Source organism: Corvus kubaryi, unplaced genomic scaffold (assembly GCF_017639235.1).
Source record: "Corvus kubaryi isolate FWS band 111438036 unplaced genomic scaffold, C.kubaryi_AGA036_p1.0 76, whole genome shotgun sequence".
NCBI classification, from domain to species: Eukaryota; Metazoa; Chordata; class Aves; order Passeriformes; family Corvidae; genus Corvus; species Corvus kubaryi.
The window spans coordinates 394,243-409,784 of NW_024582063.1; the positions used below are offsets into that span (position 1 = coordinate 394,243).

General features: G+C 40.2%; 2 long non-coding RNA genes across 2 annotated transcripts in view; one reads left to right on the forward strand and one right to left on the reverse strand.

Moving 5' to 3' along the window:
- LOC121675891 overlaps positions 1-14,107 on the forward strand; it is a 32,181-nt gene extending 18,074 nt beyond the window's left edge. The window contains exons 4-5 of the long non-coding RNA XR_006020267.1: positions 5,624-5,728; positions 12,519-14,107. This is a non-coding gene — a long non-coding RNA (uncharacterized LOC121675891). The remainder of the gene's footprint in view (positions 1-5,623; positions 5,729-12,518) is intronic.
- Positions 4,392-15,485, reverse strand: LOC121675892. The gene is made up of 2 exons (XR_006020268.1): positions 15,258-15,485; positions 4,392-9,158 (listed from the first exon to the last, which is right to left on the reverse strand). It is a non-coding gene; the product is annotated as an uncharacterized LOC121675892 (long non-coding RNA).
- Between the last annotated feature and the right edge of the window lie 57 nt (positions 15,486-15,542).

The window sequence follows — 15,542 nt, forward strand, 5'->3', positions numbered from 1 at the left end:
CACTTACATTGTGTGGTATTCCTGTAGGAGTGCAAAGAATGGGCAAGAGACCAACAGAGAAATTTTTTTAAGTTAGTGATATAATATCTTGGCCATGGATTATAGCAGGATTTCAACCCAGCTGTGCTAGAAATGTGCTCTGTTAGTTTGGACAAGCCATTGCACCCATTGGCACCTCACAGCCTCATTTGATTTAGGACAGAAGTTTCATGATTAGCTTAAGCCGATCTGAGACTGTCCTGCTGCCAAAGGGACATTCCTCCCCCTCTTACATCAGACCAGGCACCCACATGACCATCCAATAAACTGATCCAACTCAAAACCAGCCCTGGGGGGAAAAAAGGGAGAGATTACTTTTTAAAGTCAGGAAGTTAAGCAAGAAGCCAGAAGGTTGCTGGGGTTAATGGAATGGATGGACTGGCAACAAGCAGCTAGGAGGATGGAGAGGCGAGACAACCACCCTCTGAGGCAGTGGGATTCAGCAGGTGAGTCCCATTTGAAGTCCCTTTAGCTTGCAGTGTGGCCCAAGAAGGTTTGCTCTGGAGAGAGAAGCAGCTTGTGCTGCCACCCCAGCGGCTGTGCAGGGGTTGTACTTCAGGTTAGCTCTGGGCTTGTCCCGTGCAGGAGCCTGCTGTACTGGCTGTGCTCCTGGAGCGTGTCTTCTTCCACTTTAGTTGATAACACACTTATGTAGATGCACCCGGTGTGTACCTGGGGGTACCACTGGTACTCTTATTTTTTGTGACTTCTAGATGCTCCCATCATATGAAAGTATTTAGGGTGTTTAAACTCTCCAGTTTGGGGGTGAGAGGCAGGAATGCAGCAGAGCGAGTGTTGAGCGAGAACAGAGAGACCACAAGGATTTCATGTGGTTTTATCCCCACAAGAGACTGAGTCTTTTCTGTGGTCCTGTTTTGAAGCAATGGAGGTGTGCCAAGGCTGAAGCTCAGGTCTCTGTGTGGTGCCTGTTGGCCATGGTGCACTCAATGTTTTTCCTCCTTGTGACCATTCCCAACATAGAGCTCTGCTGTTCTCAGCTCCTGGGTGCTTCAGCAGTCTCTGGACTCACACTCTAGTTTAAATGTGCCTTTTTGAACAGCATCCTTCATTCGCTCTTTGGGGGTGTTTTGTGCAGTTCAGCGTGTTTAATCACTTACTCATATTTTTCATGGGTCACTCTGGTAGTAAAAGACAGCAGGGGGCACCAAATCTGCATAATTCTGGTAAAATTGCAACATCTAGGTCCATGCTCATAAAATTGAAATTATGCATACTTTCAGTTTAACATCTGGAATTTCTTTCTAGCACCGATATTTTCTAAGATACCTCCTTGCTTCTCAAGAGTTGCAGTGGTGGGAGTGGGGGTTGAATTTCCACAAAAATACACATTTGGGCCAGTAGCAGACTTTTCTCCTGCCAGTTGTCATCCCCTTTCCTTCACTACTTAGTGCTGTAGGCTCCAGAGCTCGTGCCCAGGAAGATGCTCTCTCTAATACTTAATTCAGGACGCTGTTTGTATTTGCAGACTTGGGTTAATTGAAGGCTTTGCTTTTCGGCTCCAAAGTATCCTGATACTGGCATTGTGAAAAGATTTTGTGCTGAAATCAGTGCTGGAATTTCTAAAGGATTTCTCACTGGCCATGCAAAATGTTTTCAAGCCTAGAATAAGCAATGTAGCTGCCTCTGTTCTTTTGGAGAAGCTGGAACTCAGCTTTCTTGCAAGTTTTTAAGAAAAAATCCTCTGCAAAATAAAAATGAAACACAAAATATATTCTCTCATGGTTCTTTGAGTATTGCTTTAAAAGTAATCTGTGAGTATGGATCTGATTCAAAAGCCTTCCTAATGTGAGTGGTTCACACTCACGAAACAGGTGTGGGTACACTCAGAAAAGTAAACCCTATTATTTGTGTATATAACACGTAAGTATTATTTGTGTTTTGGAAGTGCTTCAGGGTTGGATCCCAATTTGATAACATACAAAGAAAAGTAACATTGCAGTTTGACAGACACTTGGAGAAACCTATTAATTGGGATCTACTAGTAGTGTATTTCTGTTACAGACAAGGACCAGGAAGATGAAAAAACACGCTCAAGTCTTGCTGAGATGGTCATCACATGATTTTTTTTTTCTGCCCTGCATGCCCAATCTTGGATTTCTATTCTCCTAAATTTAAAATCCTTCTTTGAAAAATCAGACCAGAGAGAGAACAAGTCATGCAACTAGAACCTAGGTCTGAGACATGGCTGGTCATTCTGTGGCTTTTGGTAAGTCATTTTAGTGTGAGATTCATAAAATAATTTCGTTATTTGAATAGTAACCTCAGCTGATTAGGTGTATGCCTAAATAAGTACCATTTCCAAGCTTATTTATCTACTTAAATGCAATCACTCATTGGCTAAAATAGGCAAACAACAAACATGTTAAGCCTTCCAGAACAGCATGTTCTTACAGGCAATTGCTATTGTTTCAGTCAGCAGGAAAAGAATGTCTTGTCAGATGACCAGCACTTGGGGGGAGCAGTTAATGTGCACATTAACAGCTTGGTAAGTGTCTAACAGCACCTGTCCTGCTCTGTGCTGAACCGAGGGCACACGCTCCACTGAGCCATGCACGTACAGTCTGCCCAGTGTGCTGGAATTCCGTGATTTGGGCACATCTGAAATGTTAAAAGCAGGAGCTAGAAATCAAGAGTGCTTTCCTCCAAGGAGATAACACTGGATTGCTCTTCATGACTGGCTTACTGAGCATTTTCTCTTGGGATTCCCAAATCTTGTGGTTTTGGTTGTGTGGTTTCACAGATTCACTGACCGTACAGCATTATTGTGAAGAGAAGTACATTAAATATTGGGAAGAGTACTAATACTGCCATAATGGGGATTGCATAAATACCTTGTGTAGGTAGACTCTACATTACCATTGATTTCTTAAGAGAAATTTTACACCCCTAGACTTTTGGCTTCTCACAACAGCAGGTTAAAATAATGATTTCAAACCCATATGTTACAGTCACCTGTCAAAAACTGTGCAAGACTCTAAATAATAGATCTGTGTGGTTCCTTAATCATCTGTAGGCTTGCTGTGTGTTTTCTGTCTCCATAACTCTTAAACCTTATCAGCTGGAACATCCCTGGAAGCGTTCAAGGTCAGGCTGGATGGGCCTGTGGGCAACCTGAGGAAGCAGAAGATATCCCTGCCCCTGGCAGGGGGATTGGGCTAGATATCTTTGTAAGACTCTTCCAACCTAAACCTTTCTATTACCTTATAACTTAGATGTGTTAGGTAAGGTAGCGAGTCTCTGGTTCGTAATTTGTAACCAAAATCTAGCTAAACATCCAGTCTTCGACCTTGGACGCCGTGTGCATGACAGTTTCAAAGGCAGGTTATGGAAGCATGGTTTGGTTGGCATTTTGGTAAATGGCATTTACATTACCATTAATGTCATGTTGGGAGCAAGCAAGCTTAGTGAAATGAAGCTTTCATTTCTTTACCTATGGAAAATTCTGTCTAACTCCTAATTTAAATCACTTTTTGTAGTTTTAGATCATTACATTTTACCCTGTCTGTGATGGATAGAGAATATTATATTTCCGCACTCACTACCACTTTATGTATCTGTTTTCATGTGTGTCTCCAGAGTTTTTCTTTGGTGGAATGAGCTCAGTTCTTTCTGCCTTATCTCCAAGGCCAGTAGCTCTAATATATCCTGAATTATCTCAAGTGCGTGCATGCGGCTTTCACAACTGTAATGTCCCAAAATGTCACTACTCCACATCTTCAGTGCTACATTTTGGTTTATGCATCCCAGTACAATATTTTCTGTTTTCATTCTGGGTTGATATTGTTCCATTTGTGATAAAACATGCAGCTATTTTTCTGAGTACTGCTGCATCGTGTTGGGAAAATGCAGCTGGTTTTGCTAACCATGATTCATCATCAAAATGGAAGGATTCTGCACATGGGATTGTGTAGGATTCTACTGCAGGTCTAGCACTAGTCAGAACTTCCATTAATATTTTGGATAACACGGTAGAGAGGATTATTAAATAGCACTCAGCCATCAGCTGCAGAGGATCCCATTACTGCCTGTGGAAGGGTAGGATGTAAATTGAGAATCATCATGACAGTTCAAGAAATCAGTGTGAAAAGTATACACAACTCAAATTAAAATGGGAGCTACTTCATTTAGGTAGGAATAATTAAATAATAATAAGAGTGGGAACAACCAGACAGCACAGATTGCAGAGCTAGCATATATGGCTTTAATTGCTCATTCTTTTTCCCAAGACCTGTTACTTTGTTATAGAAAGAATATTGTTTAATTTCATACAATTTTCCTTTAATTAATCATTGTTCCTTGCTATTTTTTTATTGCTCTCTTCTGGTTAGTTGTTTAATTTAAATCAAGAGAAAAATAATGGAATAAACAATTAAACATGCCAAATGTTGACCATTCCAAGGCTATTCCTTTTTCTTAAGATGGTTTTTATCTTTACCAGTCTTCTGGAACCTCAACTGTCTTCCAGGATTTCTCAAATATGTAGTCAGTCTGAGATTACAGCAACTTCTGAAATATAAACCAGACTGGAAATGTGTGCCAGTCTCCTTAAATAAACTCTCTTTCCTGGAGGGACATTTCATGCATATCTCAGACTGTCTCACAATATTCTGTAGTATTTAAGAGACATTTTTATTGCTGTCAAAGATAGTAAAATACTACTTTTTGTGAAAAAGCACATTTTCACAGTATATAGAGATGCCATAAAGCTTGCATATTGAAGCAGAATCTCATTTAAGAAGTTGTATGGACAGAAGGGAGAACGTCTGCTGTTAGCACTTGTGAATTTGACAAATACTCAGATATGAAGTCGTGGTGATCCACTTTCACAATATAATATGACAGTAAATTCAGATACCTCAGATTTGCAGGGTTTGGAATTCACATATGATGTTCAGAGACAGAAGACACTAAATAGGTTAACAAAAGAGACTCTGGATAAAATGAGTTTATACAACTGTGATCTGTGCAGCTTTGGACCAAAGTACAGTCAGGCAATTGCTCTTGGTTTATCTGGAGACTCCCCCCAGTTTGGTTTCACATCTTGCCTAGGAATTCAAACAAGCCAAATGTATCTTTGCCTTGCAGCGCTGTTCAATCAATGTTCCTACAACTGGAATTTCTAAACTCAAAGTTATCTTTTTAAAGAGGACCCTGGCTGTGTAGTGGGGAACAATGGAAGATTTCATGCCGTTTCCATGTGCTTTTGTAGTTAACAGCATATTTTTATTGATTTAAAATAAAGTCCTACACCTGACAACAAAGAATACTGATAAATGCAATCAAAGAACTGCAAACAGTCTAATGTGTTTGGGTTCAATTCCAGCCTGGCAGCTCTGCAGGATGAAATAATCCACGTAAGATAATTTTGGAATGGGTAAAGGCATAGATGGTCCCCAGTGCAATCTCTGGATTTTAATGCAGAGGTACCATTTGTTGGAGCAGAAGGATAATTAAGTTTTTGTTCCTCTTCGTTTGCACCAAGATGATTAGCAGGGGAATCTCATGCTTCTGAGTTTTGCAAGGCAGACACTTTTCTGATAAGAACTGAATTTGCTTTTTTCAGGCAGTGTGGTAAACAACCATCAGAGGACAACTTCTCCCAGCCGCTGTGTCAGGCTCGCAGCAGTGAGGGCACACCTGGCCACACTCAGCTATCTTGGTTCCTCAGGTGAGTTAGTTAGCAGGCACATCAAACTCTTTACTCAGCTACTTGAAGATCATTTGCAGTAATTCTGCCTTCCTTCCTTGGGATGCACTACTTCCTCCTCTTCAAGGTGCAATGAACTCAGTAACACCATTTGTGGTCATAGTTCATCTTTAATTCATTTTCCTAGTGACTTTTGTTACTTTTGCGATATAATTTTTTTTTTCTTTCTGGGCATCTATTACCCTGCCAGTCTGCTCCAGCCACCTGTCCTACTTATAGGCATTTTAAAAGAAGGAAGTTAATAGAAACTCACACTGGGTGTGAATTTACTAATTCACACTATTCTTGCTGAGGACACTTCAGTGTTAAAGGAAAAATAGCTTACAGTACTTTCAAAGCAAGATTACTTTCTCCCAGCAAGACAAAGTGGCCTTAGTGGGAACTAGGGCAGCTAAGCTGCTGTGCTTGGAAATTTACACCCTAATTATCACAAATTAGGTTCTCCATCTGGGCCAGAACAAATATGTGAAGAAACTCAAAAGGTTGTCCAGAGTGTTACCTTTTCCTGCAGGATGATCTCCACTGAGCGCATGTGGGGCATACTGAGACCATTGCAGTGGAAAACCCTTTTGCAGTTCAAATTAGCAAAAGTGCTTTCTGATTTTCAGTTCCCTGAAAGTTCAAAGTACCTCTCACAAGGCAGCATGCATGTAAATTACAACAATAACTGATGGATCAGTAGCATGAATTGGAAACACCAGTACTGCTAAAATGTCGTATTTGCTCCCATTTCAAGCCTGAGTCCCCCAGCTTGGAGTGCTTTGTGTAACTCAATAGCTTTGCTTGTGTTACTAGCTTCAATGGACACCGAATCATTGTCACTAAAATGAATGCTTCAGAAGCCAAAATAACCCCTCACTGGAATACTTGTTGAAAAATTTTTTTCTTTTAGAAAACTATGTCCTCAAAGAAAACCTCCTTGGAATTAATTTGATTTTGAGAGTTGCTTTACTTGCAGTCCAAAGCAAACTCTTACAAAATCTGTTAGGGAAAAAAAAAAGTTCTGTTATGTGTTGTTTCACAGCACTTTATAGGTTAACAATTTGTGTAGCCCAGTCAGCAAGAAATACATATATGGCGTCTACTTCTCTGAATCAGAGAGCTGGCTGATGTCAAGGTAATTACATTGATATAAGACTGTTGCAGGTTCGAGGAGATGAGAGCTGAGTTTCTCTATAGAAGAACTAAATGCCTTGAACAGAGAATAAGACTCTGTGTGTATGAGTGTGTGTGTGTGTGTGTGTGTGCAGGTACTTGTGAGTCATGATAGCTTCTAAAAGGCTGTTTAACTTTCTGAAGGTGATGTGAGTCATTGTTCTCTTCCCAGGTAATGACTAGTTAAGATCACATTTAGCTCTTCCATTTCTCTAGTAATCTCTGAGACCTGTGCTTCATTGATCTTCCAGTGGAGAGCTGCTTCAGAGCTCTGAGTGACAAGTAAAAGCTCTGTGAAATAACACAGATCATTCTGTTTGGAGAGCGTAGATGACTAGAGCTGGAACCTGTAACTGCTCAGCCACTTTTGTCACATAAAAGTGACAATTGGTTTAACAAAAGAAAACTTGTACTGAGTGTTTAATGTAGGTGCAAAACATACGGGATTGGGAAAAAGGTGACTCTGGATGACACAATAAAAATAGGCACAAGGGCAGGTTTTTTACTTATGACATCACAAACACTGTTTCTCCAAACTATTCCTAAACTGAGTATTTCAGAGGGCATCCTGAATATATTAAAGATCTAGACCCAAACTTATCTGACCCTTGTGGTTTAGGCAAGTTTAGCTAGACATTTCAAGGTTACAGAAAGAAAAAGAATCCTAGAGTCACAGCGTGGGTCAGGTTGGAAAGAACCACAGTGGGTCATCTGGTCCAACCTCCCTGCTCAGGCAGGGTCATCCTAGAGCAGGTTACTTAGGATTGTGTCCAGATGGCTGTTGGATATCTCCAGGGAAGGAGACTCTACAACCTCCCTGGGTGATGTGTCCCAGTGCTCTGTCACCTGCACAGTAAGGAAATTCTTCCCCATGTGCAGGTGGAATTGCCTGTGTTCCAGCTTCTGCCTGTTGCCTATTTTCCTATTGCTTGGCACCAATAGAAGGTAGAACAGAAATTGAACTACTTGCAATACAAAATGCACTGGAACCTTCAACCAGGATTTCAAACCTTCTCTTCTTTGTAAGAGATAGGTGAATTGCAGAGAATCACCTTGTCTTGCTTGTTCTTCTTCAGACTGGAAATAAAAATATATTAGGATGTTAAAGCCAGGATGGCTAATGTATTAAAGGTTTATATTTAGAATAAAAATGATCTTTCAGCACAGTGTTCTCATGAGATTTCTTGCTAAACATGTTCCCAACTCCTCCATTGCCACCTCCAACCTTTTCTTCTGGTATTTTTCCAATTTACAATATGAATTCTTCAGTACTTGTTGTCAAATGCTAAAATAGTTTTTATAAGGGATTTGAGCTGAAGTGACTAGAAATTCTAAGTGATACAGAGTGTTATAATAATTAGTTTTACTCCTACAGTTAAAAATATCCCTATTTATGGATTTTCTATTTTCTCTGGTTTAACATGAGGAGTATGTTTCAAAGTTACAAGAGCTTAAGGGATCAGTTTGGAGAGTGTTTAAATTCAGTGTTGATAAAGAGTTGTGTTGCTGATGTGCTAATAATACAAGTCATGTTTTTTTTGGCAACTGATTTATTTATTTATTCCCTTTAAATAGAGGTCAGTCAAACCTTATCCTAATTTAATGAATTAGAGGACAAGGAGACAGGGCAATAGGGGTCCTGAGCTGATAGCAACCAGGCCATTCATACTATCACTGCAGCACATGCTGCTGTACACCTGCATGGCCTCTCCTTCCTTTTGTACCATAGGTGAGCCCACCTCTCATAAAATTGCATCAAAACCAACTTTTCTGAATAAATACAGCTATAATTTAATGTTTATGTATTCATTAGTCAACACTGTTATTTATGCAGACCATATTGTAGCTATTCATTTATGCATGTAAGTTAAAAATGACTAAGACCATTAATTCACTGAGAACACATATGTCAGTTTGGTGAAATACTGATTTTTTTCCTAAATTATAGCAAAGACACCAGGTCTAGGTTTACTGCAACAGATTGTTGTTTTTGGGACAGCAGGGATGAGCATTCAGTATCAATCTCAGTACAGAAAGACAAAGAGGAAGAGCATTTGGTTTAATGGGAGATAATTTAATCATCCTCTGAGAAGGAGAACTGTTGAAGGGCATCACATATTTGACTTTGTTCTGGCATCTCTGTTCAGAATGATGGAGCCATGGGGTGTGATCTGATACAGCCTGCAGTGGGTGGGAGCAGCAGCAGGTCTTGGAGATTAGCAGAGTATTACAGGCTCTGGGGTGGGAAAAAATGAAACATCGTCAAAATCAGAGGAATCTGGTCCAGAATGTTATTTCAGTGTTTGGACAAATGCATATCTTATGCAAATTGCCTTATTAGAGGTCTGCAGGGTCTTCAGTGACTGATGAGGGATTTCTTATGAGAAAGCTTATTCAGAACATTTGTTATTCCTTTTTCATTCCTTTGATGGAATTCAGTTATTCAGAATTGATGAAGTTGTAACCCACTCTCTCCCCAGCACAGACACAAATTAAATTCCTTCTTGGCAGGATTAAGCAATGTTAGCAAGAATTACTTCTGTATGCTTTCCATGTATTGATTTGAAGCAAAATAGGTAATGTCAAAGGCAATTAAGACTGCTTCAGATACTCCATGTTAAGATCTTGCTTTCTGTTCCCTTCACGGGCTCCTGTTCTTATGTTGGGTTTCCCTTCCAGACTAAAGGTCTTGACTAGTTCAGAAAAATGTTCTGAGGAAAAAAACACAGATGCTATTTTGCCAATGCTGAAAATCTTACTACTAATTTATGGCAGGTTTCTGCCTTCCATGAATTGGAAGGACTTCATGTCTGGAAGGAGGTAACTTTTGTGAGATGAAGATGACTTCTGCTGTTGCTATGAATAATTATGGTCTTTGGCTAATTCTAATCCTTCTGAAAATTCCACATATAGTCATTAGAGATCTGTTGAAATTAAGAAAATCCTTTCCTCAATCCATTTCACTTTAAAGCAGGAGCTCCCCTGCAATTGCTTTTTCCACTTGGTTTTTCTACTCTGTCCTGGAACCAAGGGCAGAGATCCTGTCTTTCTGGGGGGATTAGTATCCTGTCAGATATTTCATCACTGGTGAGGAAGCAGTCTTGATGAGCTCCCAGGAGATAAAAGCTGAATTTGGAGAAGATATCAAGTGAGAGGCAGATGGACCAGGCTGAGACTGTGAACTAACAAGAAGATAAGGGAAAAACGGGCTAATGGGAAAGAACTGTCCAGTAGAGAGACAGAGGAGGCTGGAGCAATAGAGGAGAAAAGCATATCTTAGGAATTAAGAGGTGCAGTGATATCTATGCCCACAAAGTTGCTCCACTAATCCTGCAGGTAATGGAAAAAGTCACAAAAGATTCCCTGATGACAAACACTTCTGTTTGCTAGCAGATCATCGGTGACATGAAGAGCCAACATGTGCGTCCTGTCTCTGTGCTGGTGGTTATCAGCGCACGGCACAGAGCAGTCACTGAGATCACTTAGTTCAGCTCAGTGGTCTGAGCTGCAAACCTGAAGCCCCAGTTTTGCCAGTGGCCATTATGGACATGAGTGGGATGCTGTATAATTCTGATACTGGCTGGCAAGGGAACAGTAGAAGCAAAGCATTATAGTGTCATGCTCTGAAGAGTCTTACTTTGCTCTTTAGGAACATTTCTGTATGGCACATTAATCCACGCTTTTAAAAGTGGATTTCAATAACACGGAATTTAGAGCCTGACAGGAACCTTACAAACTTCACCAGGGACAAATGTAAGGTTGTGTGCTAAGGAGGGAATAAGCCCTGGCAATGAAACAGCCTGGGACCTGACAATTCTGCTGAAGATGGCCTGAGATAGGCAGTGAAACAGGTTGCCTGGAAAGGCTGGACTGTCTCTGTCCATGGAGGTTTTCAAGACTTGACCAGATGAAGCCTTGAGCAATAAGCCTGACCTTGCATTTGTCCCTGCTTTGAGCAGGATGTTGGATTAGAGATCACCTGAGGTCTCTTCTGACATAAACTTTCCTATGATCTTATGATAATGTCATTAAAATTTATTCATCCAAGTCCTACAAAAAAAGGTGGGAACAGCTGGCAGTAAAATGAGATTATTGTCAGTGGGTTTCTGAACTACCTTATTCTTGATATCTGAAAATGAAACTTCATTAACAAAATGTCACTTGTCTTTATTATTGCAAAAGTAACCTTTTGAAAATGAACTGACCATGAACTAATAGAGTAATTTCATCTGGAATCTGCAGATAATCTGAAATAATAATGCATAAGGGCATGAAATGCTTCTATTAATCTCTGTGGGGTATTAGCAGCAAAGCCCAATGATGGCAATTTGTATATAAGAATTGTTAATAATTTAGTATTACTTAAGGTTCACAAAAGAGAGAGTTACATGTATTATTAAGAAAATAATCTGTGAATGAGAGTTCTCTACTATAATTAATATTATGGCTTTTACTCTAACAGGCACTCAGTAGTATGTTACACTTAAACAACAATAATGTAGCAATAATATATAAATCTTAAAACTAGGAACTACTTTGGCTGAGGGTGTATCACCTCGTTGGTGGATTTATGGTGATTCTAGCCTCTCACTTCAGGGACTACAAGCCTTGTAAAGATTTGTCCTTTAGGTTTATCCAGTTGTGGTAATTATTTGGGAGTGAAAGGACTCATTAGCAGTCCCTTCTCATCTCTGATGCCGTTCTGTAAATTAGCCACTGGAAATTTCTTTAAGTACCTTCGAATTCTTCCATTATCTAGCACAAAAGGTCATTTCACATGAAATCAAGTGCTCTGAGACCTGCTAATGTAAGGACATCCTGAACTCATGAATCTATTAAATCTATTTTCACAATCTGTTTTCACAATTGGATGTTGTTTGTTTTTGAGGGCTGTCTGCTGTTCACCAGATGTACTCTGTTACTATTTATCTAGTGACTGAATTTTTATGGTCCCTTCATAAAGGTCCTCACACAGTAGAAAGCCATCCTTAAGTAAAAAAATCCCTGATCCTGTTTGTGCTTTGAGTTATGATCATATCTGCAGAGTGATAGCTTTGAAAATCAGCATCTCAGTACTACTTGTACAAACATAGCACCATCATCTATCCTCTTGTGATGACTCAGTGTGAACCTGGGATCAGACTGTACTGCAATCATATTTTTCAACAAATACGCAAAGTAAAGAGAAATTCTGTTTACAAGGACCAAATGCAAAGAGGGGTAGCTAGCATTCCAAAATTTAGTCTGCTCAAGGAAAGCAAGAGCCCTCACAATCTTTTGTAAAACCCTTTTCTCCACAGGGTTTATAAATGCACCATCAGAATCTGTTTGTGGGTACTGTGGGACACAGCCTACAAAGCCAGCTCATGTAAAAACTTGTGCTAGGAACTGTTGTCAAGCTTGAAGAGCCTTGTGTACCCATCATCAAATATATTTAAAAGAAGGAGCCTCTGATAAGAGGAGAGAATACAAACCCTTTTAAAATCCATCTGAACAGAATTTACTTTCCATTTCTTACCAACTTTCTACTTGGTCTGCAATTCATTTCATGGTTCAGCTTTCTGACTACTTTTTCTGTTGCATTCCTGGGTTACAGGTGTGTGCCACAGAGAGACAGCAGCAATCCCTTCTGGAAATGGCTTGGGAATACCATGGAGGAAGCAGGAGCATTGGTGAGATTTTGAAGACGGAAGAGTGAAAGATGAGGTGCTAAATCTGAGACTGTGGCTGCTAAAATGAGCTGCTGAACATCAGAGAGCAGGAATTACTGCATTTCCTAAGAGTGCTGCAGAACCTCTGAGCCTTTTATTTCTAGTAATAGAAAAGAAAACCATTTGTGTCTCAACATGTGGATGGAATTTTGTTTATTTGGGGAAAAGAAGTGTTAAAATAACAGTTTTTGAAAGCAACAGCTTTTCATAGAGGCAAAAATATATTTTATGTATATATAAAATATGCATCCTATGCTCTGTGTTTATCTGGTTTGCCCATCCCAGATCCCTTGAGTGGATAATGCTGCACCCTCAGCTCCCACAGCCTCCACCCTCAGCTCCTACACCTCCATCCTGGCCTCTGTGCTGTACATTAGTTCAAATGATTTTTGAAATAATTTCAAGTTATTTCAAAGGAGCCCAGCTGGGTGCTGGACTGTGATTTCTCATGCAGCCCAGATCAGATCCATTAGTTTTCTTGAAGGTTAGGACCAAGACCATAGAAGTGGATGGGGAGCGAATAGACAGACTGGTGTTCCTGCTGTGTTCTCAGAGGCTTAAACCAGGGAGAAAAAAGGCACATCCATATTGTTTTTGCACTTTGCTTCATGATTTGCAGTAGTCTCATTCATAAATGACAAAGAAACAGCTCCCCGCTGAGGTCCTCATACCACAGAGAGCTGTAATGAGTTTGCAATGAGATGGAGATAAGGAAGATTTTTAGTGATTACTCAGACAAATCTCTGAGTGCAAATCAGAGATGTGCTGAGGGAAGGGTATATCTTTCCATCACTCTCCATGGCCTAAACATCTGAGGATACTTAAGGTATTCTCATGGTATTATATAATAAGAACTCTCTAAGACAAAAATGTCCTAAATGCATCTTTATGGATTTTTTTCCCTTCACTGTATGTCAGAAACTTTTGTAATTTGACAGCCACTAGCAGTGATTAATGGTTAGCAATACAGCTAGGGGCAATGTATGTTTCAAAGTCAGTATCAGGAAAGACTGTGTGATCTGGGAAGTCTTTGGCTGAGGAACTCTCTCCTTGCAAAATCAAAACCAAGTATTTTGCCTATGTGCTCATTGAAGATATCCAAATAAATAGTTGGAATATAAATGAAGATGAGAGTGAAAAACAGGAGAATATTTACCTTGCAGTGTGGTGCTAAACTGAGATTTTGTTTCTGTTTTGGTCTTTTATGATAGCTACAGTATATTTATATTTTTCATAGGTATGTATATATATTTGTGGAAGTGTATACATGTAAATGCTCCAAAAAGAAATTTTTTATTTTCATTTTCTTAGAAGCATCAGGTGTTTTCTGTGTTGAATCTTAACAGAGGTAATATATATCCAGATATTAAAGTAAAAATAAAGAAATAAATATTTCCAAAGATGACTCCTGTACCTCATTTACTGCTCTTTTCAAAATGTGTGGTTATAAGTAAACCATTTACTTCCACAAGTATATGCTCTGAAGGATTTCAGATACAAAAAAATTAAAAGGTCAGAGAATTACAATAAATAGTTTTACTGCATCCCTGTATGACATAAGGCTCATTTCTATTTGCCATGTTCTGTCCTTCTTAATTGAAGCATCAGACCACACGTACAGTCTGGAGCAGCTCAATTATGAAAGGTTGGAGTCATCAATTTGTTCCTGATTGGTTTATTAATTACTGGCCTTGACTCTTGATTCAAATCAACACTATTTCCTCAGGATAAAAGTGCATATTATGTTACAAGTAATATACTGTACTTATAAACAAAAATTTATTGGAAACATTTACAAAGAAAGCTTCCACTGGACTTGGCTTTGATGGAATTATGATCTCCTGTGCTGTGAAGCCTGACTTTCACAGATGACCACTGGTGAATTCTAAACAGTGTTGTTACTGAATCCCTTCAATCCGTAAAAGGAATGAAAAAAATGTTGTGAGCTGAAATTGTGTTTCAGTTTTGTAAGGATGTTTCAAATACGTAACTTTCATCCATGTTTTCAAGATATTTTTAAACAGGACTTCTGATGGTTCTGTGGTATTTCATCATGAAAACTTTTTGCTTGCAAACCTGCCGTATTGTGCCAGCTGATGCACTCCAAAGAAGTGGAAGAACTTTTGATGGTAAATCTAAACCAGATCTGCAGAAATGGCTAAGTTGTGTCTGGAGATACTATGGATGCCGTTAAAGACAAGGTATGAAGGTATCCATCCATTAAAGATAAGAGAAGGCAGGAGCTTGCTCTTCCTTCGTTATTTTACATAATGTACTTCAGTAATTTGGATATAGCATATTCCTGAAAGCCAGCAGGAGCACTCTCCCCGCTGGTGGCAGTTAAGAAAGGCTTTATTTATTTACTCCAACAGTAAATGCCTTTTTCACCTGGTGGGAAAGGGCAGACTGAGCCCGCTTTGCTGAGCTACTCTGCTTTGGTTCATGAGATTTTGGGCTGGGTTCCTGTCCCCTCTCCATCAGAGGATAGACACTCCTCCGCTAGTCCACCCACTGAGCCTGGGGCATGTCTCACCCGATTTAACTGACCCTGAAAGGAAAAAACCCCAAAAAACTAAAAAAAAAAAACCACCATCAAAGCACTTCAAGTTTAGGCACATAATTACCTTCTCAAGATTTGGCCTGAACTGATCCCAGCCTACGCTCCTTCCTCTCACGCTGTCGTGACAGGATTTCAGTCAGAAACACGCGGCTCTCTCTGACTGCAGACGCTCGAGTGCCGGCAAGAGCCCCGCACCAGCCCCTCACCGCCGCGCCCCGAGCTCCCCCAGCCCCCGGCGAGCGGACCCGCCCCTGGTGGCCGCCCACCGCGGCGCCTCGGCGGGGAGGGGATCGCGGCGGAGGGGCCGGGCCGGGCCGGGGGCGTTGCGGGGGTCGGGGCGGGCCCGGGC